Below are 23,271 nucleotides of genomic sequence, written 5' to 3'. Positions count from 1 at the left end.
TCTCCTGCCTTGCAGAAAACAGGAAAGTTGTCTGGTTTTTTATCATTCTTCTTTCAATGCCACCTGAATCAGTCTGTTAACTTGGAAAAGATTGGGTTCATTAAAATAATAAGCTTGTTCAGAAGGCGATAACAGTAATGCATAGGTTTAGATACTGTGGTTGGGCTAGATCTTAGTGGTCTTTCCAGCCTTAGTGATTGTATGATCCCGTAGCTACATGTCAACTTTTTGGACATAATTCTTCAGTTTTAATTGGGCATTTTAATTTCACCTAAAAAAAATAAGCCAACTAAATTCTTTCAATCCCATTTGATTCCCATCCCTGTGTACAGCTCCACTTTATGTTCCTTGTAACAGAAAGGCTTTTAACGTTGATAAATGGCTGCAAAGATTTTGCTTTTACTTTGTTGCTTTTCTGTTTATTTAACCAAGAGCAGTTCTTTTAGTCCTGACCTCAGTCTTGTCAAAAAGACTGTGTTTGTCAAACTGCTCATGCTCCCATTAACTCCTAGCTTTTTCAATTGTCACATTTGATGAATGGCTCAAATACTGCTAGCATCATTAAAAGCAGGGACACTGAGTCCAAATACACACCATAAATAGGAAAATTTGAAGCAAAGAAAACCTTTTATTGCATAAAGGAAATTGCAAGTGATTTAAAAGTAATCTCTTTTAATGCTATCTTTCATATGTGCAGGAGACAAGAAGAAAACCCTCAGATTTTATGTTTGGTATTATCTCTTTTTATAGCTAGAGAACACTAGTAGCTTTATAACCATATTTATACGGGGATGTCTGGGACTGCGTGTAGAAATGGTCCTGCTTTGTGTGACTAAAAGTCTCAGAGCTATCCCCACAGTGCTCTGTCATTCTGAAGGGTCTGCATCTTCCCAAAGCAGAGCATGCAGTCGTGCAGCACGGTGCTTGCATGCTATTTTCTTCCAGACTGACAGTGGCTCCGGGGTGTGCGGTGCTGCGTGCTCTGGCTCAGCCCCAGCGGTGCCCTTAACTCTACCCACGTGAGTAGGAACCGCCGCTGAGCTTCCCCTAATGACCTGCCGGTAACAGCGGTGCAAGCTCGGGCTTGCCAGAATTTGGCAGAGTGTAGTTCTCCAGTTACGCTCAAGCTAACATTTCAGTTTATATTGTCTGGTGCCCTTGTCTGCCCTTTGTCGTACTTACAGCGCAGGCTATCGAGAGACAGAGTTCAGGATTAGTGCTGGAAAGTTGGGTAATGGCTTCAGCAGAAAGAAGAAAAGTTGTTGTTGTTGTTGGGGTGTTGTTTGGATGTTGTTAAAATGTAGCTAAAGGCTAAGGAACTTCTGGTGATTATTCAGGTCAATATCTATGCAGATACAATTAAATTTACAGTTTATAAATCAATAAAAGTGATACACTTCTAGACTGGTGACAATTCTATAACACTCAGATTCTAGTCAAAGTTACTGGTTTTTCTTTATGGTTTTGTTTAAAAAAAGCATTGCTCCAAACTGCAATATAACTATAGATGCATAGAGACACAGCTTGAGTCCAGTATTGCTGAGTGCTGCTCATGTGGAATTTTCATCATGGTATAAATAAATACACTGCTACAATGTATTTTTCCTGGACAGTGATAGAAGCCATTACAATGAGGACAGCAAGCAAATCATTAAAGCAATTCTGAAATGGCATCAGAAGTAGGTCATCAACGTTTATACTTTCCTGAGCTACTGTAGATCACAGGGCTCTTTTTTCCTCTGCAGAAGATAGGAGGGAATTATTGAGCTCAGTGTTTTACAAAGTGCGGAGAAAGCAAAGAAACTCCTGGTTGTATCAGAAACTTTAGCATTACCAACTTTTTGCTTTCAGTAAATGTAACACTCTGCTTGGTTCTCTGAGTGCAAGCAATAGCAGAAATTGTCTCTCTGCTATTGTTTGTAACTCAAACTTTTGTCGGAAGGACGATGCAGGATATCAGACACAGATCTTGAGGTATCATTACCTTGTTACTGATTTGCTGCGTAGTCCAACCATAAGTTTAAAGCTGAAGTGGGAAGGATTAGTAGTTCATGGATTTATTTCAGTCCCTTTTCTCTTTCTCAGATGCCATATGCAACAAAGTGCAGAGATGGACTATAGGCTTCCAGCAAGTTACCAACTTTACTGCCAAGGAGGGTGCTAAGATAGTCAGTCTCCTAAGTAAGTGCTTCTCTTTGTCTGGCTCTTGCTGGATTTGATTCCTAAGGTTTGTATGTATTTAGATTGCAGTCACCTGGTCGTCAACTATGGAAACTTAATTAACACTTTTCACCCAGATAAACCATGAAAATATATTACTTTATTTGATCAGTAATGTTTTGTTTCTGCCCTGAGGTGCCCCAGGTAACCAATGTTTGTCACCTAGGCCCCTAAATATATGTTTGGTTTATTAAGTATTATATATATTTATAATCGATAGAGTTCATCACAATTCTTTCATTATTCACAGAGAGATATGAACAAAGTACTTTTGTTAGAACAAATAGTTTTCTTCAGCCTTGACCATATTCTTGTTTCTGTCTGTGCCAGGATTAAATGTGAATCAAAACAAAGTAGATACACTGCAGTTATTCCCTGCTGAGACTTCCTGCATTTTTAATCATTATTTGTTGGTGTTTCTGTATTTCTGTAACCCTCAGGAGTAGTGAAGCCTACAGAGTATGAATTCATTTGATTAACTACATTCAAAGTAGACCTATAGGAACTGGCTCTGTACTCAGTACTGACTTTTGAAGAACAGGATTATAACTGTCAGGGTAGCTACAACTCTGAATTAAACGAAAGTTTGTATGAGGCATATGTCAGTACTGAGCCTCCAACCCACGTATGCTCTCCCACTGAGGTCAGTTAGACTAGTGGTTAGGAGGAGATAGATATGGAGGTGTCTAGGTTCAGTTAATCTCTAATGAAATGGAAAAGTGGGATTGAAGATGAGAGTGTCTACTCAATTGTAAGATCAGTGAAATTGAGAATTTGGCTCATAGTTCACTAACAAGGCATCAGTAAGGTTAAAGCAAAGCATAAGAAAAATCTTGTCGTCTGTGCCCCTTCGTTCAATGTATGAACAGTACTGTCAGAAGTTTTGAAGGGAGCCCTGCAGACTTTTCCTGGAAAGCATCATTGGCAGAAAAATAATTTTCAGCAGAATTCAACAAAGGAAGGGGAAAAAAAACAGTATAAATCAGCTAGCAACTTGACCCATGGGCAGCCAGACCAAAGCAGCTTGATTTCCTATGGATTTCTGTCTCCTCAGCCTTGTCATCTGCTTTCCAGCCCTCCACCGACAACCATCCCTGCTAGTCTTTCAGGATCTGGCAGGGAGGGCCACCTGCATGGCCAGGCCAGCACTGCAAGCCAGTGAGAGATGCCAGCGTGTCTTGGCCATGGCTGCAGGGCCGGCCTTCTTTCCTTTCCCCGGAGCATGATATTTGGCTCTTTTGATGTCCCTGGTTTGCACAGGGTTTCTAAGGGTCTGCAGGTCATGAAGACATCTCTGTCCTTCTGTTAGATTTAGTTAAAACTGAGGGGAAAGAGCAAGCAAATGATAGACAAACATTTGCAGAACACAGTGCTGTTGTAACCTCATTTCCCTGAGGAACCATGTACTTTTGTGAGCAGTTGGTATTTTTAGAGATTAGGTATTTCAGTTTTTTTTAAAAAAAGCAAAAAGATGCTTAGAACGAATGCCAGAGAGATGGCACCATGGGTTCTCTGGGGAAATAGCCACAAAGCCATTCCAGATGGTCATATGGCACAGAATATACATCCCAACACTACTGGCTATACCCCATGGGTTAGGTGGGCTGCATACAAGAGGCTGAGGCCCAAACGCTCAGTATCCCTGCAGCAAGCAGGCCTGCCTGCCATGTGCAGCCATCCCCATGACTGCCACCTCTGTGCCACTGAGGCTGACGTGTTTGAAAGAGAATTTGAAACCAAAGAGGTGAGTTCAAAATAAAAGAAGTCAGCAGCTTCTCCCTGGGAATGGTGCTGCTGGCGTTAGTGGACATCACTAGGTCACTCCATCATTTCTGAGCTGGGGATTTCTGTTTAATAATATATGTCAGATTACTTCTATAATGACCTATAAAAATTCTAAGATTAACTCAACTGCTGCTATGTTATCTTCAGTGTCCTGCAGCATACTTGGCAGAGCAAGCACATGCTTTTTGTTTTCTTTACTCTGGTTTGCTTGCTTGCTTGTCACTTTGGTTTTCCCAACAGTGTTTGCCTTGTGCTGACCCCATCCAGAAACAAATGTTGGGCTGGGAAGTAAATGAGGCACAAAGATAGCGTCAAGATAGAGAGGGTTTTAGGTCTGTGGTTTATAAGAAAGAAATTAAGAGATTGTATTCTTTGAAAATTTCTAGCTTTCATTAAACAAAATACAAATGAAATGTTTGTATTTTTATTTCAATCCAATAACCTAGGAGTAGCTTGTTTTGCTCAGTTCTGAAATTCATGAGGACATGACTGAAAAGACTGATTTTTGCTAATGTTAAAATACTAAATCAGCATCAGAACTTCCATTTGGGCTTATAAGCAATAATGCACGTGTTTCTTGTTCTGTGTTTTACTTTTGCATCTTGTGCATCACAGGAGAGTCTTACTTTTTCAACGAATGAATCTTTAGTATTGTGTAGTTTGGAAAAATTTAACCAATGGATTATGCATGTGAGTAGTCCTTCCTGGTTAGACAGTTCTTGGTATTTCTCTTAATTTTTCCCTATTTAACATACACATCTCTCAAAGCTTGAAAACCTTGGAAAGGACTAAAAGTAACTTAATAATTTTTTAGTATTTTAGAAATGCTACCTTGGACCTAAGTGTTGTTCTTCCCTTTCTTTCATCATTTCTGAACTAAGAGAAATATTTCTAGCAGTAGTTAAGATATTGCAATTGTCAAAGTGTCCAGAATCCATAGCAATGAGTATTCAATGCAAGTGATCAATGAAATTTTTAGCCAGGGTGTGTGATCCTCTCAATAGTCAGCAAAGCTGGAGTTCCCTCATGTTGTATCTCAGAGCTGTAAAACATGATCTTGTTTGCTGTGCCTATATATATATATGTATATATATATATATATATATATATATATACACACACACACATATTTATCTAGCACTACTTTCTTTTTGTCTTCATCATTGTCCCTCTGACTGTGTGAATTTTCAGCCCACCCAGCTTGATTGAGCATCTTTGGAGTGAGTTTCTTCTAAGATACTTGCAACTTGCTCCTTTTGCTTGAGCATCCTAGAAATGTTGGGAACCTCTTGACTTTAGGAGATATAAAATCTACTGTATTCTGGTAGGCTGTACTTTTAAAGGTGAACAATCGACTGCTTGTGGGAATGCTTCAGTTGACTTATTTGTGATTCTGTGTTGCTGTTGTTTTGTTTCACTACTTCTAAATGCCCAACTATGGATCAGCTCCTACAAACTATTTAGAGGCATACTCCGAACTAGAGCTTTATTTAGATCTAAGCATAGTTTTCATGAGTTTCACTGATAGTCAAATCATTGCTTATTGTGAGAAAACCTAGATCACCCACCAAAAGCCAAGGGTGGTGTCCAGTTGTTGTAGTCTGCCCCCATAACTGTCCTAAGAAGTTGAATATGACAGTTGGGAATCACCATGCCTGAGTTGCACTCCAAAGACATTGGATTCTGAACCATCAGAGATATTTGTTTTTCCCCAAACACAAGCACCCTTCTGACCTTGCTAATTTCTGATGGAAACTGAAAATCTTTTTGTTATAATCAGAGTCAAGTATCAGTTCCAGAAAGCCATTACTATGCATTATAGGCACTTAGGCACATTAGAAAACAAAACAAAACAAGCTATCTACCACTTTCCAGGATTAATGCTATGAAACATTTTATGGGTGGTCCTTAAGAGGACAGAATGCTGCACTAATGTGTGACTGCATGGCAATTAAGCTTAATTAGGGAAGGTTTTGAAAAAGACAGATGAAAGTAAATTATGGGAATGAAAGCAACTGTGGTTTTGGGGACCACGCTCTGTTACATTAGTTCAGTGAAGCATTGCTAATATTGTCCCCCGTCTATCACACTTTGACACGCATCCAGAAGTTTGTCAAATCAAGCATTTTTCTCTAGAAGAAGGAATCTTTTCGGAGCACATTCTTCACCTGGTCTCTGCTGAAACCAGTTTTCTTCAGGAGACGGCACCGCTTCCCTACTAAGAGGAATAGCTGACCCTTAATGTGACCATCCGGTTTAGTTTAGCATTGCCTCTTTTCTACATGGAGTAACAGAAATAATGATGTATGTGGATTTTGATTTTCTTATGTGTGCTGGAAGAAATTTTTCATAACTTCCTATTTTTAATGCTTCCTTAGATTTACAACTGAGCACTCAGAGCATCTGATTCTGGTTTTCCCCAGTGACCCTGGTAAGCAGGGTTGCAGCAGCTCTCAAGCTTTATTCTGCATGTTTTGAGAGTGTATCATCAAACAGGCTCTTTCAGAGCAGAGGATTTCTGTGCTTGGAAAAAGGCCGTTCTAAAACTAGGTGCATGATCCCTCTCCTACAGAATTTTAAGAGAAACAAAGTTTAGTATACTGAAATCCTAAATGAAACTGAATTGCTTTTCTCTGCCTTGGACTAAAATGGTTGTTACTATAGACACTGTTATAGTTTGTAGTGTTACATTGGATTTTATTAAATTATGGAAAATAATTAAGTAGAAAAGCAGGAAACAAAGGCTATGCAGTCAGATCCTTTTTTAGCTCAAATAGTGCCTGGTGTTGCTTTCCGCCAGGACAGTGGGATGCTTTTTTCCCTAATGAACTTTTCATGTCCAAGATGAAATACAGATTCTGTGGACGATTTATTAAGAAAAGCACCACTTTCATGTGAGCAGTTTTCAGACCAACAGGGAATTTATATATGGAAATCATATATGAGTAGAGGGAAACACCTCATAAAAAGAATGACTACGTGGTCAGCAGCTGTAATTTATGTGCATTCTTTTTTAATAAAAAAACGTGTGTTGAGACCAATCTTTTTCATTTTTATAGCAGCTCAACATGATAGCTTCAACTGCAGTTGTTTAACCTTCTGACTTTCTTTGTTTTGTTTTGAAAAAAGGAAAACTAAAACCAGTACTTTTTGTTTCAGATACTGAGCTGATTGTTGCGCGAAAAGTGCAGTAAAGACACCTTTCTACACTGAAAGAAGCTAAAGTGAGTGTTGAGAGAAATACTGCTGATAAAAGTGTGTATTAAAAATGAAAATAGACAAGAGGATGTTAAGTACAAAAAAGAAGATGCTTGGAGTTGATGGCTGAGCACAAATAGCTGCATACAGGTAATCCAGATACACCTGCATTTGCCTTAACTCTGTTTGTTAGATACATGTTTACCTGCGTGTACACAGATACAAAATGTGGAAGGTACAGTTAAAAAATCAATTTCTTGCAAGGCAAAAGATGCTGCAGACAAACCTCTACATGGGATCTCTTAGCACAGAGTTCTATTTATAGAACCACGGAATGCCTTTCTGGAGACAGATCCCCTTAGCAGGGGAATGCTACTCAAATCCCATGTTTTCCTCCACATGTGCAACTGGGAAGTAAAGGATCAGCCTAAGAGTTTCTGGTATGTGAGGTAATACTTGGTAACAGAATACTTTCAAGGCAGCTGGCGCAATGTCCTTGATAGGGTTGTTACAAGCCCCCCATAGACTCATTCTTTCATGGAGATGATGAGATATTGGGAAAACCTGATGTAGTTAGGCAATTGTAGGTGAACAAGCCATTTCCCTGCTAAAAGCCTAAAACCAGTGTTTATTACTTCCTGCTAGGTCACAGAAACTTTGCTCATCTGTCGTTTTGACAATAGCCACTCTTTTTTAATCTTCTTCGTATTCATGAACTGTTCTGCCCTCCACCTTTTTTTACACATCCTATAAATGCTTCATTCCAAAAGGTTTCCCAAGGCCTGTAGTGTTGCTGCAGGCATCTTCTACAGCAACTCAGGCTCCAAATGTCCTTGGAACGGTCTCAGGAGGGAATTCTCTGGGATGAATGAATAAGACTGGGCAAAGACTTTCATTCAGCTTTTTCTCAGTTACTGTCATGGAAAAATTACTTGGATTGATGCTGGGTTCCTGTACAGGAACCTGCAGAACATAGGGATTTGGCCTTCTGTGATTTGAATAATTTCTAAATTTTGTTTTATGCCAAAATGCTTCAGTGTTATTTGTTGGAAGAGCCACTAAAAAGCTGTTCCTGTACAGCTTGTAGAGACCTGCAGCAGTTACAGTTGCAACTCTCTCTACTTTCCCCTTGCGCCAGAGAAATTGAGGCTTGCATAGTGACCTGCTGAAAAAATACACATGTGGAGCAAACAAGCCCATTATTCCCAGATTTCTAGGCATTTTTCAGACTGTATGTACCACATTTCTTGCAAGGGATATTTATATTTAATATGTACAGGTGAAGAAACTCAGGCTTGCTGGTTTCCTTGGATTCCTTTCTAACCTGCTCTTGTTTCTCTTTTTCCCCACCTCCTCCCTTCTTTTGCGGCTTCCTGGCGTAAGTGCCCACAGCAAACCACTGTTCAGGATCCAGGAGCTGTACTCCATGGCAAGCCTAGTGCTAACCTCAGTGACAGCTGCCCAAATGCCATAATCACACATTCCCAGCACTCTGCCCTAACGGCAGGGGTAGGAAACTCCAGTTTATGTTAATAAGGTGTGGAGGGTAGCCAAAATATTTTCTGAGTTTTCCGGCTTGAAAGGGTAATGAAGCTAACTCTGTCTCAGTAAGCTGGCATGGATGCAAGCTAAACAACTGGAAAATGTGTTTTCAGTAAAAAATACAGTGCACAAACTCCGCAGGTTTAGAACTTCCACTGTAAGTTGAGGTTTTTCATCTTTCCACTTTTTTTCCAGCCTAACTACTCCCCTTCACACAGCAAGAGCAATGTGGGGGGAGCAGGCTTTTTCTGTAGATTAGTTTCACGCAGTTATTGCCAGTTTGAGAGTTGAACTCAGAAACATTTCTTATTTTATAGTAAAATAATGAATTGCTTAATATGAAGGGTAAACCCAAAAGCTTATTTCTATAAATTTTGTCCAAAATCTACACATTTGTTAGCAAAAGAAACCTCCACACTACTGTAAGCATGGTCAAATTCTTTAGGCTTGATTCAAAAAGCTTGCTCTTTTTGTCATTCCTCTCTGACCTCCTCCCTGTTAGTCCTGGGATGAAAGGCAAGCCAAAGATCTGCTGAGAAATGGGCCAAGCCACTGCTGACCTTTGCAAATCCAGTGCCTTCAAAGCGAGAGCTAATCGACATGTTCCCACGCTGTGTGTTGCTGAAACATACGATGCAATTCAAGGAATGAATTCACCATGGTGCAATCTCATTTTGAATCCAGTTTTCTTGCTATGTGTCAGAGGGTGAAGGAGGCAGAGTGCTGCACAGATTATAAACAGCAATCACACATGATAAGTTTCATAGACCTTGTAAGTCTTTGTTTGAAATATTTCCTACTTTGAAGGGGCTCTTTACCTTAAAATTTAAAATGCATCAGCACATCCTTTTGTTCTTCTACCCCTCAAAAACAGAGAGCCATTTTGCCGTGATTTAAAGAAAGATAAGCCAGTGGCTAATCAGGCTGAGAGTTTGTGATAAATAATCACCAGCTGGAAAGAAGTAGTTCTAGAGTTTATGAGCTGACAAGTAACAACAGCCTGGGGAGATGTTTGTGCGCCAACAGGTGCTATAGGTGAATAGCACAGTGATGCAGGAAGAGCTTTGGAATTTGTATTTTAAATTCATCTCCTCTCTCCCACTTTGCATGTTCAGATTTGGTGTGAGTGCTATTGCTGTTCTGCAGCAGTGTGACCAGGTCCCCCTACGGAAGATGTTTTATCAGTTCCACCAGGCACCTCAGGTATATGTGCAGGAAAGCGTATTGGCGCTCCTCACCTAAATCTTACAGTCTTTTTTTCTACAGGTGTGTGCAGAGCAGCAGAGTCTCACTGTGTCACGGGAGGAGCAGTTGATTATGTCCCTTGCAATCCCCACATGACTTGAGGGGCTGGGTAACGTGGTGCACCCATCCTGGGTATGGTACTACACTGCAGCCTGTTTACGTGCTGCAAGTGGTGCCTCTTAGCATAAAGTCGCTTTTTGTCTGGGGGAAAAGTGAGAGGACTCATTCCTCATTTAGCCACTGTAGGGCATATGTCATAAGTAGTATATCTCAAGCCATTTTGTCTGTGCCTAAGGGAGGAGTTCTGTAATTCCCAGTGCATGGTTCAGTGTCCCTCTCCTGGCAGAAAGTTACCACTCAGGCTGGGAAGCCATGGCAAGGCATGGCAGCCAGAAGACAAGCTGGTATGCGTTTGACACCTTACCACAGACTTCCTAGTGTATGGTTTATCCAGCTGTTTTGATCATACAGTGGCACCCGGAGATATTATGACCAATTTATTTCATTATCAGCTTTATTGCACAAATGCAATTCCATTAGAGCTGATGTAATGGAGAATCAGGCCCCCAGGCCAATGGGCTAAATTGTACCCTGGCTGTGTAAGCTGAACTTTCAAATGAAACCTCAATGCTCTCATTTTCAAGTTGTCCTTAGCAAAGCAAATGAAAATATATCATTGTTCTCAAGACTGCTGAATGAAGCAAGTCCTTCTTTTTTTATTTTCATAACCATGAATAGTAATTTCATCTATTCATGACTAATAAAATAGTTTGCTAACTAACCAGATTTGGTGAACTGTTTCATCAAGTGTTGCAACAAGAGAATTGTTTGTATTTTTATTAATCTCTCAATATTTTTGTTATTTTCTGTATCACAGTTAGATTTTTCAGTCTTCTGGACATCGAAGATTTTGGAGAAGAGATTGTATAGCTGGATGGGTAACATCTGTTACCAGATGGATTTAACAGTGAGAAGGGGAGAGGGCTAATTTATACTCTTCTTCCCACTGCTGGCACCTTTCACTGTGGCACTGTATTCTAGTCCTGTGGCAGAGATTATCTTTGCACAGAGGAAGCCCTTATTCACGTGATTACATCTACCTTTAAGTTTTGCTGCTGTTTATAAGACAGTAACAAATGCCTTCATGATAGCCCTTGGGCTTGGCCTTCCAGTAATTTTTTTTAAAAGAAAAGAATAGGAGAGTAGCTCTAACTTTGTTAGTTAAAAGCAGTGATAGATTTTAATTTCTGACCTTTTAAAGTCACACCAACATCAAGCTTCATCTTACTATACATTCAAAATGCAAAGCATAAGTAAACAGGAAACACCTGTAACAGGTGCCTTGGATAGTGAATTCGACAGAAAGAGATGCTGAAGCGGAGTTTCAGCTTAATAAATGTCATTTTCTCTGCTGCCCCCTCCCATTTGCATTGGGACTAAACATTTGTGTGAACCCTCTTTTGTTCCTCAGCTGGAGTAAAATTCCATGTGTTCTTCCTTAGATTACCGACTATTTAGGAAAGATCTTGGAGAGGAATGGTGATTTATGGTATTGCAAAGTTCTGACTGATGCAAACAGGCTGTATGTCTGATAATGTTATTCTTGCAAACCACTGTGCCAAGAAAAAAAAAAAAAAAAAAAACTGATCCCATTTAGATGTAAGTAAAAAGCTTTAGAAATTTGACCTGATTCAAAAAAGTTGCACTATGTCTTATTCTTCTCTTCCTTCTTCCTTCTTCCTCTTGTTATTTTACATCTGTTTTTGTATTCTTATTTGCATGTTGTGGTTTTAAATACCTATCTTCACGTTCTTAGAACTTCCAGAAAAAAACAGCATTTGCAGTACATATATTGCCTATGAAAGGTTCCCTATGACCTATGAATATTGTAAGATACTCAGTTTGATTAAAGATTGAACAGCTTATTCTGAATACAGTCTCTAAGCAAGTGGAAAATAAGAAGGTTATCAATCAAAAGTAGTCATGTATTCACCAGGGGGAAATCATGCTTGATCAACCTGGTAGCCTTCTATGATCTCATGACTGACTGAGTAGATAGGGGGAGAGTAGCAGATGTTGTGTACCTTGACTTTAGCAATAACACACATGTGGGTAAGCTCAGGAAGTGTGAGAGACAAGTGAATGGTGAGGTGAATTGAGAACTGGCTGATTGGCAGAGCTCAGAGAGTTATAATCAGTTACACAAAGTCATACATAATAGATTGACTAGACTAGATTGACTAAGTGTTGGCCGCAAAGGAATGCTTATTTATGTTGAATTTCAAATATCATACGATCAACAATCATCTGAAGCAGTACAGAAACTGTGAAAGTGTCCATAGCTAAAAAAATAAAGCTCTATGGCTCTGCAAGTCCACTATGAACACATAATAACATTTTTCTACTAGCAATTACATCTGCATAAAATATATCGGACTGTGGTTTGCCGATTAAGTTTAAAGTATGGACAAATTAAAGTACAGTAACTTTGAAAGTATGAATTGATCTAACCAGGGCTGTATTATTTGCAGGAAAATGAACTGAGATTACTGATGGCTCAGTGCACAGGAACAGCATTTGCTGTGATAGAAAAGTGTATACCATGGATTAACTCAGTCGTTTTTGTAGTGGCCTGTTTCTCATTTTACATGCTCGGCACTTTGATCCATACTGTAATGTAGGTACATATAATCCTGGGAAATTTGCTGCCCAAACTAAAGATTAAATAATTTAATCAGAGGTATTTTCACAGGGATTTTTCAAACTATTTTAATTATGTTTCATTGTTTACAGTCTGTGTCTTTCTGGGAATATTATATCTAGAGGCAATTTAAGAATACAACCTGCTTGTAAGCTCAGGTGTTTGAAAAGTTTGAAAGCAATCAAGAAATTGGTTAGTTGTTATAATTTGTAGTGCCAGAATAATTAATCTTTGAATGTATTTTTCTCCTGTTAAACATTTTACTCTTTTTATGAATTTCTGTCTTTATTTTTGCCATTCCTCTGCTAGTAAATATTTTTTCAAGTACTTTAAGAATAAATGATAGCTTTATTGTGTTTTTGGACAGATTTTGAGCTCTTCTATGTTTCTATAACTTCACAGAATATCCAAAGGCCTGAGAGGTGTTATTCCAGATTTACAATTGTGTAATTCAGAATGAATCCATTATCCATTTACATCTGCATTCAGAGATGATGCTGTAGTCATCCAGATCCCTAAAGTGGTGATCCAGTCCAGTTCTTTAGTACTGTTTTAACTGTTGTACTCACAACTGTTATGAATTTCATATAGCTTAGACTGTGGGAAATAGGTATAAAGATAAAATGAGCTCTTAGAGATGAAAACCACTGATATTTTTTACTAATTTCTAGATCTCTTATGTCATTAATGCTCTTTGGGAAAGTTCTGATTTACAAAATATGATCTCATAATGTGTTTTATCTTATTGGCTTTTTGCCACGTTGCCAGAATGTAGTGTATTCATATGGAGGCATCCAAAATGCATGCTTCAGCAGTGCGTGCATGCAGAGAAAGAGTACAAAGCTGTTTTTCATTTCTATAAACAGATCCTAGTTATACCTCCGAATGAATTTTTATTATTGGTTTTGTGGTTCTGATTTTGATTTTGTTTGTTTGTTTGTTTAGTTGGTTCACTGATTTTTTTTAGTTGTTTATTGTATGCTCGCAGGAGAAGTCCCAAGTTTCAGAAGTTTCATCACTTTAATGCTTCTAAAAGGCTTACTGGAAACCATGAATGTCTGCTCACAAATGTAGCGCCTACGACACTTTCAGACACCTATTCAGGATAAATCCCTTAGAACACACTACATATTTTTCCACGCTTCCTCAGAAAGTGCTATTCTAGAAAAGAAAAGATGGCCTGTTTGCTTCTATGATGATTTTCTAAATTACCTCTCTATTTAAGAAAGGACAACTTAAGAAACAGTATCTTGAAGAACAAGTTATCACTAGCCTTCATAGAGAGATTTTTGGTTTTCAAACATTCATGTAGTTCATCTGAACTGTCAATTCCCCCAGCTCTAGTAATTTAAAACCCATATTTTCCGTAGAACTATTCAGTCACATACAAAATGTTAGTAGAAGAAGGGGAAAAAAAGGAAAAATGTGATCCTGATCAGAAATCAAAACTATATCAGTAAAAGGCAGGATCAAATATGAGCTGAACAGGGATTAAATTGCCAGTTTCAGTTGAGTTGAGACCACTTTGAGACATTCAATTGAGACCGCTTTGAAGGATCTGGGTCTTTAGGAAAAGCTGTGAAGATCAGCTATTCAACAATTTCTCTTCTTTGGCAGTATCTTATCTTAAGAACAAATACATTTTTCTCCTTGTCATCTTTTCACCTTTTTTTCATCTAGCTATATCTTTACAATTATATATTAGTTATAGATGGATAGAGAGAAAATCATATTTTTTTTTTTTGGCAGACCTTTACATCTTGGCCCTTTTCCTTCCCTTGACTTATTTGTTTCATTTTTTTAAATTCTGTTTCATTTTTTTATTCTTCTGTTGAGGGAATGCAAATGCAATTATACTCACTTATCAGATGGTTTTTCAAACCTATGATATTGGAATAGATAGAAATGAGAAAGTTGTAATCCTCAACTGCGATGCACTCCCACTTATTTCCATTCAGATATGAGAAGTTATGAAACAAGATCTTAATTACCAAGAACCAGACTAATCTCTAAAACTGGAGCTGGAATATTCAGTATAACTTCTTAGTAAGAAAAGAGAGTGTTCAAGGAAATAGCAAGCAGCATTTAACAGCTTTGTATAAAGTATTATTTTTCAGAGAGTATTGAACCCAGTTAGAATAGGGAAATTTAGAAACTGTGTAGAGTCATGCCCTCCATAGATCGAATCGCTGTCTAAGTCAGGAGAGAGTTTAGATAAAGTTCACATCCAGATGCTTTGCCATCCATTGGTGAAGAAGCTGGTGCTAATTTGAGCGTCTGATATGTAGCTGATAGTTCACGTGTTTCTAGCTTTGTTAAGCAATGCCTTTTTAAAAATCTTTTTTTTAGGCTGGATTTTACTCTTCTGGCAACAGCTTTTATAGGACTAGTGTTGTTCTTGTTTTTGTAGCATTTTTCAGTTTCCACCATAATACTTTCACACTTGTAGAATTCTAGAGTTATTTCAGTTTTGTGGGCTTTAGTTAATAATCGTCAATGACCTAGCCAAAGCATGAGAAGTGATATTCATTGGCAGGAGCACGGCATTTTACAAGTTCAAAGATGGTACGCAGAAAAATTAAACTGTTGGGAAGTTTAGTAACATACTTTTGGCATTCCTTCACATTCTTGTATAGGAGATGGATTACTGTATGAAATAGGTTAAATTCTCTGTCTACTCAGATAAATTCAGTGTGATTCTCCTGAGTAGAGTTAACTCGACGGTCTGCCTCTCTGTTTACTTGACTACAGCAGTGAAGTTGTTATGTATGTCAGATTGTGGCTTTTTGTTGTAATCAGACCACATCAGCAAAGAGTTATCTGGACCTATATGAAGCATAGCTGGTAGAGACTCAATTTGACAACTTGTGTTGTGTCAGTTTCTCTCACTTTCTTTTAGCAAACCATGTGGAAAAAAAATAAATAAGAAAAAATAATCATGACAGTTCCTCTCAGTTTTTATAGTGACCTCCTAATTTCTCAGAATGTAATACATGCTTAGTACTTAGGAAATATGAATGAAATATGAATGTCATGGACTACTTTGCTGACTGAGGAAACTTCAGTTATTTTTTCAATCAGAATATGTATATATCCTTACCTCCTGAACTGGACAAAGTGGATGATAAATAATCACTTTTATCACCTTTCTGAAATAATTAACTTGTCTCCTCTCATACCAGAAAATACCAAACCATCAAGCTAGAAAGCAGGCTTTGTGAATAGCCTTGCTGAATTCCTAGTTGTTTGCTCTGGCAGTTTCCAATGAAGCAGCTGGTTGTCTTTGGAAAGCTATGCCTGTTGTTTTGAGTTTGAACATCATGTGTCTTTAATTTTCAGCACTAGCCAGAGGGATAAGTATCACAAATATCTGCTTGTAGGCCTCTTGCCCTTGGGAACCAAATATATACTTGGCAGCCCCTCTGACTGTGGGACTGAAGAGGGAATCAAAGTTGACTCATTGCTTTATATCCTCTGAGGCAGAAGAAAGAATAAAACGGGCAATTGCTGCTTCCTTCAGTTGCCTGAAGCAATTCTTTCCTAGTTTGTAAAAAATAAACTAATGCCATTTTCTAAAATGATTTGCCTCCTATTTGAACAGAATATTCCATCCAGTTCATATAGCTAAGTCTGGGACTGTACTCTCCCTAGACTTCTGTGTTTCCCAGTGCAGTCTTGAATAGGGTTCAGACCCTACTTGAGTTGCTCCAAGTTAAATGTAAATCAGAAATGGATATTTACATCTTTCAGACAATATTCATCTCCAATGGAATCTTGTTCTTCAACTGAACAAAAACAAACTCTAACTGAAATCACATTATCACAGAATTGTAGGGTCTGGAAGGGACCTCTAGAGATCATAGCGTCCAGCACCCCTGCAAAGCAGGCCAGCACCCCTACAGCAGGCAAATTAGTTCATAGAATGCTATGCGCACTGTTGGGGACACATCTCTGGAGTGACCTTATTTTTTCTTCCTAAGCGGTTAACATGTTTTGATCTCCTACTGCATGATTAAGGCCAAAACAGATGAAGACCAACCTATGACTTTTAGTGAAGCGATGTTTATTACCACGCCACTGGGCATGCCTTACAAATATTCCCAACTTTAGATGTGATACTGAAATGAAACAACAATGTTAGCAACATCACAATATATAGGGGAAGCCTGAGCCCCAATGTATGCATTAGGTAAAGATCAAGCAGGATGCCAGATGATCTTTGATTCATTTTAGAAATGTTGCTAGGCAGAGCTCCAAGCTCGCACCAAGTGATGCCAAGACATTTGCTCATGCCTCCGTCATCCCTTATCTAACGTGGTGTAACTGCCAGAAATAATTTGAAAAACTTCACACATTGCACATTTTGCACATTGCTCTTTTCTACATAAATATTGTTTGTGATTCCCACTTAAAAATAGAATCCAAGTCTTGTATTTGAGATCAGCGAGGATCTGTCTTTAAGACAGCGCTTACATTTTTCTAGGAAAACTATTCTTATTATTTTATAATCAGCTCAGCTTAGCACAGAGGTCTTATATAAGAAGCAGGCAGTTATCAACTGAGAAAGTCCAGCATTTTTTTCTTTCTTAGAATTCAGATTTGTTATTAGTCCCTAAATTCAGTGCTTTGTTAGGGAGTATGCTTTTGAACTGTTAAGAGACTTGTTATACTACACAGATACAAAAAGAATTTTAGCTGAGGATAAGCTCTAAAAGATGAACGAATATATTAGCTTAGCATGAATCTGATCTTACCTTGTCTTGCAAAAAAGTGATACAGAACCCACTGGAATTTGTTGTTGTCTCAATGCTGAAGAAGACAGGGCTCAAAATGATTCTAGTTATTCCTGGTTGAAAGGTAAATTGCTATGACTTTCTAGATGTTTTATTTTAAATATGCTTATATATTATCTGATTATATTTTAATATATTTATTTATTCACTCTGTCTAGCACCCAGAATATGGCATTGATTTATAAGGAATCCATACAACTTCAGGAGTATATTCAGGCATCCAACTGTGTAATTAGTGCTGTAAGTTCAGGATTTTTTTCTTTTTGACAAGTTAGATTATAAGTGATGATTCCATTAGTGTCTTTTATGTCTTCTATCTGTAATTTATTGTCTTGGAATGACAAAGGCTCTTAAAGCAGTGTAACTCACTTTGTATAGAAGAGCCAGGGAAAGATGTGTTGCAATGCAAAGTCCATTTGTTTCTTTTTCCTTACTCCTTCTTTTAGCCCTTATTTACCCACTCAAGGTCAGGCTGGATCAGGCTTTGAGCAACCTGATATAGCTGTAGGTGTTCCTGTTCATCTCAGGGGAGTAAGACTAAATGGTCTTTAACCAGCTGATTCCAACTCAATCAATTCTATTATTCTGTAGGAACCATCCTGTATGGTTTTTCATAGACATGGAAGGCACTCTGTACTTGAGCGAAGGCTGAAACAAGAAAAGCAAAGAAGAGTGAAATGCTAAGAGAAAAGAAGAGAAGAATTCAGGAGGATCTATAAAAAGTTTAAATTGGTAAAACATGTATGTGAGTGGGTAAAAGGGAATAAAGCGCAACTAAGCCATAGAAGCCTCAGCGGGACTCTGAACATTGTTCTGAACATTGTTCAGAATGCATTGCAGTTTGCTTTAAAGAAACATCAAGAATACCCACATCCTTAGAAAGGGGACTTTTTTGTAGTTTAGCATTTATTTTAACAAATGCATGAAGACAGACCTTTTCCAGACCACAGTGTCATTCTGCTGTGGTGTGGGGAATTTCTTGTAGGAATTTATGAAGGCAGAAAAAACTCTTCTGCAAAAGAGTTGAACTGTGCATCTTAAGCAAAGCTGAGCTGGAGGATGCTTTGCTACCCTTCACTAGAAAGGGCACTGGAGTACTTTTCCAGCCAGGGCAGGCAGCCAGCTCCTTGCTTCTCTGCCATGGCGGGCACAGCTTTTTGAGATGCTCAGGGGGGTCCCTGTGTGCACACTGATACCCAGAGGAGCATGAATGGGTGAGAGAGGATAGCTTTGCTGCTTCTCCTTCAAAGTGAGATGGAGGAGAAGGATGAGTGCCATTCACAGAAATGTATATTCTCAGCTACTGGAGCAGCATTTCTAATTGCTGTATAATGAGGACAGCTTAGGTTTGATGTCTCCATGCCACAAGTGACCCAGACATTTCTCTCTTCTTTCCTTTCCTGCCTCTGCTTGCCCTCCTATGTCCCTGCTGCTTCCTGCAGGTAAGCCTGAGTCACCACTGCTGAAAGCCACCTGGGCTGCTCCTTTAGAAAACCCTGAGGCTGACAGAAAAAAACACAAATGTGAGCTTCATTCAGCTCTGTAAATGTGACATGTTCTGTTGATTGAATCTATTTCTGCAGTCACCTCTGCAGATCCCATCTCCTGAGAGCACCCAGTCTAACTCAGGGGGCAAACCTGGAGCCAGATGGGGCTTTTGACAGACAGGCTTCTGATAAACTCTTATTGTAGTCCCAAGAACTCAGAGCTGTTAGGACCCAGTCCTGCCCCTTGTCAGGGAAGATTTCTCCCCCAAAGTGTCCTTATATATTCTGAATGTTCAGCTGACACTGTTGGAACAAGAGACTCCTTCTCTGGCAGATTAGTGTAATGTTGTGGCTGGGAAAGACATGAACAGCAATGATAATGGTGAAATTATGAAGACTAATGAGGAATTGAGCTGTTATCTATCTCATAAATACATATTCTAATGTACAGAAAAACCACAGTGTTGACTGGAAATACTGTAATCCTCAGGGAAATCAAATAAAAAGAAGTTAGCCAGAAGTGTCACATATTTACATCTGGTTCACCTAAAGAAAATCTGACCATTTTTGAAATGGCTGCCAGCCAACATTTTAGGAATATTTGCATTGGGTTTCTGCTCATACAAAATGTTTTATGTCCAAGTACCCTCTGGTTCTCACATTACAATAATTATATTGATTGTTTGTTTACCATTTTATATGAACATTTCTGCCTGTCACATAATATATCCTGAACCAGTATAGTGTCATTTATAGGCACATGCTGCATTGATACATGCATTGTATGTAAGTTTTTAAAGGTGAAAAGAGAAATAGGATCATATCCTCATCTTGTTGATCAAGAAAATAAGTTTTCAAGAAATTATTCTGATGTGTGAGAAGGGAAGTCAGAATTAGGTCAGGATACATAGACCCAGTGCCTTTTTTTTCCATAGGGAGAGATAACATACTTTCTCAGGAGAGAGGTGTACCCAGATCTGCATGTTCCGTAGAATGCGTGAGGCAATCACTCTGCAAAGGAAGCACAGTTGGGCCCAGCTGTGGTGAAAGAGGTCATCTGCATGTGACAGCGCATAAAGAACATGCTGCGAGAGTTCAGACTTTGCTACATGATGTTGTGGGGGAGATTCAGTTCATATACTTAAGCTGAAGAATCTGTCTGCACAATAGGCTGCTTGCTTTGCACATTTAAGACCCACATTCATGCTAGTTGATTGTACGTCCTTCAGGTGATTTGGCATGGAGTACAGAGGAAAGGGAAAACATTCAAAAGACTAATGGTGGAAAAGAGAGTAGATAGTAAAACAAACAAACAAACAAACAAAACCTACCTGTAGGTTTACCCTGCAATCAAAATTCAAGAATATGCAGTTTATATCAATATCAATATGACAAGCTGTCTTTTTCAGTAACATTGTGTTTTTTTGTATAAATAGTAGACTCCAACGGATATTTCAGTGTTTTTCTAACATGAGAAGCTGAAAATGTCCATCATCATTATGATAAAACAAAGTAATAATATATGTGGATTGTCTGTTGTTTTACTTTCCTCCTTGTAGATACATAAGACAGATAAAAGAAGAAAAATCACAGCGAAAAAAAACAACTTACAGTATGCAAAGGTTTGTGTTTTTGTTGTTAGTCTTTGTGTTTGTTTTTTGTTTTCCAGAAAGTACCTTTGCTTTAAGTATAGGTATGATCCTTTTCAAAATATATCAGATAAATCAGAAGTGAAAAGTGATATTATTTTCTTACTTAGCTGGGACTTACAGATCCATAGACACTGAGCCAACAATGTGTTATGATCACTGTCTCACTTGACTCATATAAAACAGTCACCTCGCCAGGAGCTTGGCTGGTAGGAGCAGGAGCTCTGCCCCAGTCCTGCTCTGCAGAAGGTGAAAATGCCTGGTGTCAGCCCTTCAGGCTGCCTCTAGACAGCACTGTGGGCATCTGTGCTGGCTGTTGCACAACATGGTTTGTAGCAGGGCACGTGGCCTGGCCACAACTGCCAACTCAGTGGTGATACTTGATCACTTGGAGTTACATGGGGAAGCCTTCATGGTGTAACTGCAGCATCTGTCACAAGTGCACATACACTGAGATATGGAATCTGAGTCTTTGTTTTGCAAGAACCCACTGTCAGGCAATTCTTTGTGTTGTAGTTCTTTATAGAAGAGATTCTTTTCATGCTTTGCTGTGCCTCACACTACATTTCACTTTGCATGGTTGCATGGATTTGCTACCAGTAGCTACGATTACACAAACATGTAGCAAAAAGCGTTAAGGATGCTCCAGAAAGACTGTGAAAAACATGACAGGAGTTTGTGATACCTGCTTTATTCTCTGGATGATGGTACTTTGCTGAAATTTTACTTTGGTGAAACTCCCAAAATTTCAACAGGAAGAATAAGTGATTCTGAAAGGATCCCTCAGGAGCCAGCCTATTTGTTTAAGAGGGCTGTTTACTGAGCCCTTCTATTGTTAAGTCTGATGAAGTTTATCTTTTGTTCCCTTCTATTTAGCATCCCCTGCTTTCTTGAAGACAATGTACCGTATTATGGTGGGGAAAAAAAAGAAGAAAAAAAGCAGATTTCTCTGGACAGCAATCATCCTTCAGCTTCTGTAAGTATTTTTTCTTTTGAAAAATTACTACATACTTGGAAAAAACACTATTCTACTGCAGGAAGATATTCTCACTGATAAAGTAAGACCCCTGAAAAACAGGGATCTTGTCCAATTTGTGACATAGATTAGAGCTAAGGAGCTAGCACCATCAAGGAGCAAACCAGCTAGCAGCAGTCAAACACTGTAGGCCTGTATATCAGCATTAATTTTAATGACACAACCTATTAACTTTTTGAAGGCACAGAGAATATTAGAAGTAGAAAGCACAGAAACTTTAGATAGAGGGAAATAGCTTTCACATTTTGATAAGCTACAAAAAAATGTCTATTCCAAGCAGAGGTGTTCTGCATTATTCCATTCCTGTTGGCTCTTTGGGGGGTTTCATTAGATGTAGGAACTTCTTGCCACAGTAGTATAGGTCAGGCATTATTGTGGCTCTTTATGATACTGACTAACGCAAGTCATGTATACAAACCTAGGAAGTATTTATTTATGTGGAATACCTACTAAAGTGGGCTACAAATCATTTAAAGATGCCTATGATATGAATCATACCACAATTTCACGGATAAGTGGAAACATTATGCAACTTATTGAGTTTTTAAAACGCTAACGAATGTGAACTACCCAGCAGACTTGAGCTGGACCTTTTCACCCCTCCTAATATATGCTGTGGGTATTTAATATTCCTCACTAGGGAGTAATGCTGGCATACAAGTCAGCAATATATTAGACTCTGGAGCCATGAACCTAGTGAGAACACAAACTAAACTGATTTTCAATTTTGGTACATTACAAAAAGGGCTATTATTGTGGGGTTAGAGATGTCAAAGTTGGTGACCTGGTATAATGAAGTATTCCCTGCTACATAGTCAAGCATGAAAAGTAATTGGAGGCGGTGTAAACTTTTAGAAGCTTAGAGTCTTCTCCCCCTCCCCCTAATTAAATATTCTTTTGCAAACACTTTTTTATATTTAAGTAATTATTTTTATGAAGCCTTATAAAAGCCGAAGTGATGTTCCTGTAAAATTTGCAGTTGACAAAGAAATGTGTTTTTTAAAAGGAGGTCACATCTTGATGCTTGGGTTACTTACATAATGCACTGATGAAAAGCAAGTTGCTACCTGCCAGCTAGGAATGACATTAAAATATTATGGCAGCATGTGACCAGCTTTAGAGCTTAAAATCTTGAAAGGACACAGACAATGTCCCCTTTGAAGAAAATTCCTGAAGATCACTTTACAATTTTTGCTAAGCTTTGAAACAGACTAAAATACCCCATGTCCAAGCAGCAAAGATGAAAGTTGTTATTTCTCAGCTGCAACTTTTACATCTGATAAACAACCTCTTAAGTTTGCAGAGGTCTTTCAACATGTCTGTAAGAAGAAAGAGGTTAGCATTTATCCTCTGGAATTGTGTATGAATACTTTAAATCCCATATTACAGGCTTTCAAAAGTTCTCCACATCCCGACTTACTGTGCTGGCTTTGTTATTCCTAATTTCCCCTGGTATAATACAGTGCGAGCTGGCACAACATTGCTCCTGATTTACTAGACTGCAGAGGGCACTCCTATATAAGAAGGAATTGCAACCTCTAGGCTCATTTATTTTTAGTCCCAATCATTCATTGTTATTTTTTCTTCCTTAATAATTACGGACACTGTTATTACA

General features: G+C 38.6%; 2 long non-coding RNA genes across 4 annotated transcripts in view; both read left to right on the top strand.

Moving 5' to 3' along the window:
• LOC122191880 overlaps window positions 1-23,271 on the top strand; it is a 104,153-nt gene that overhangs the window by 29,933 nt on the left and 50,949 nt on the right. For all 3 annotated transcript variants that reach the window (XR_006182482.1, XR_006182481.1, XR_006182483.1), the window contains exons 4-6: window positions 2,086-2,181; window positions 7,165-7,353; window positions 21,497-21,596. This is a non-coding gene — a long non-coding RNA (uncharacterized LOC122191880). The remainder of the gene's footprint in view (window positions 1-2,085; window positions 2,182-7,164; window positions 7,354-21,496; window positions 21,597-23,271) is intronic.
• LOC122191898 lies at window positions 17,356-18,147 on the top strand. The gene is made up of 3 exons (XR_006182486.1): window positions 17,356-17,548; window positions 17,643-17,724; window positions 18,076-18,147. It is a non-coding gene; the product is annotated as an uncharacterized LOC122191898 (long non-coding RNA).

This window comes from Lagopus leucura, unplaced genomic scaffold, assembly GCF_019238085.1.
Source record: "Lagopus leucura isolate 7727_CA_CO unplaced genomic scaffold, USGS_WTPT01 Super-Scaffold_73, whole genome shotgun sequence".
NCBI lineage: Eukaryota > Metazoa > Chordata > Aves > Galliformes > Phasianidae > Lagopus > Lagopus leucura.
The sequence above is the reverse complement of the archived record's forward strand: the minus strand, read 5'-3'. Positions and strand labels throughout refer to the sequence as shown.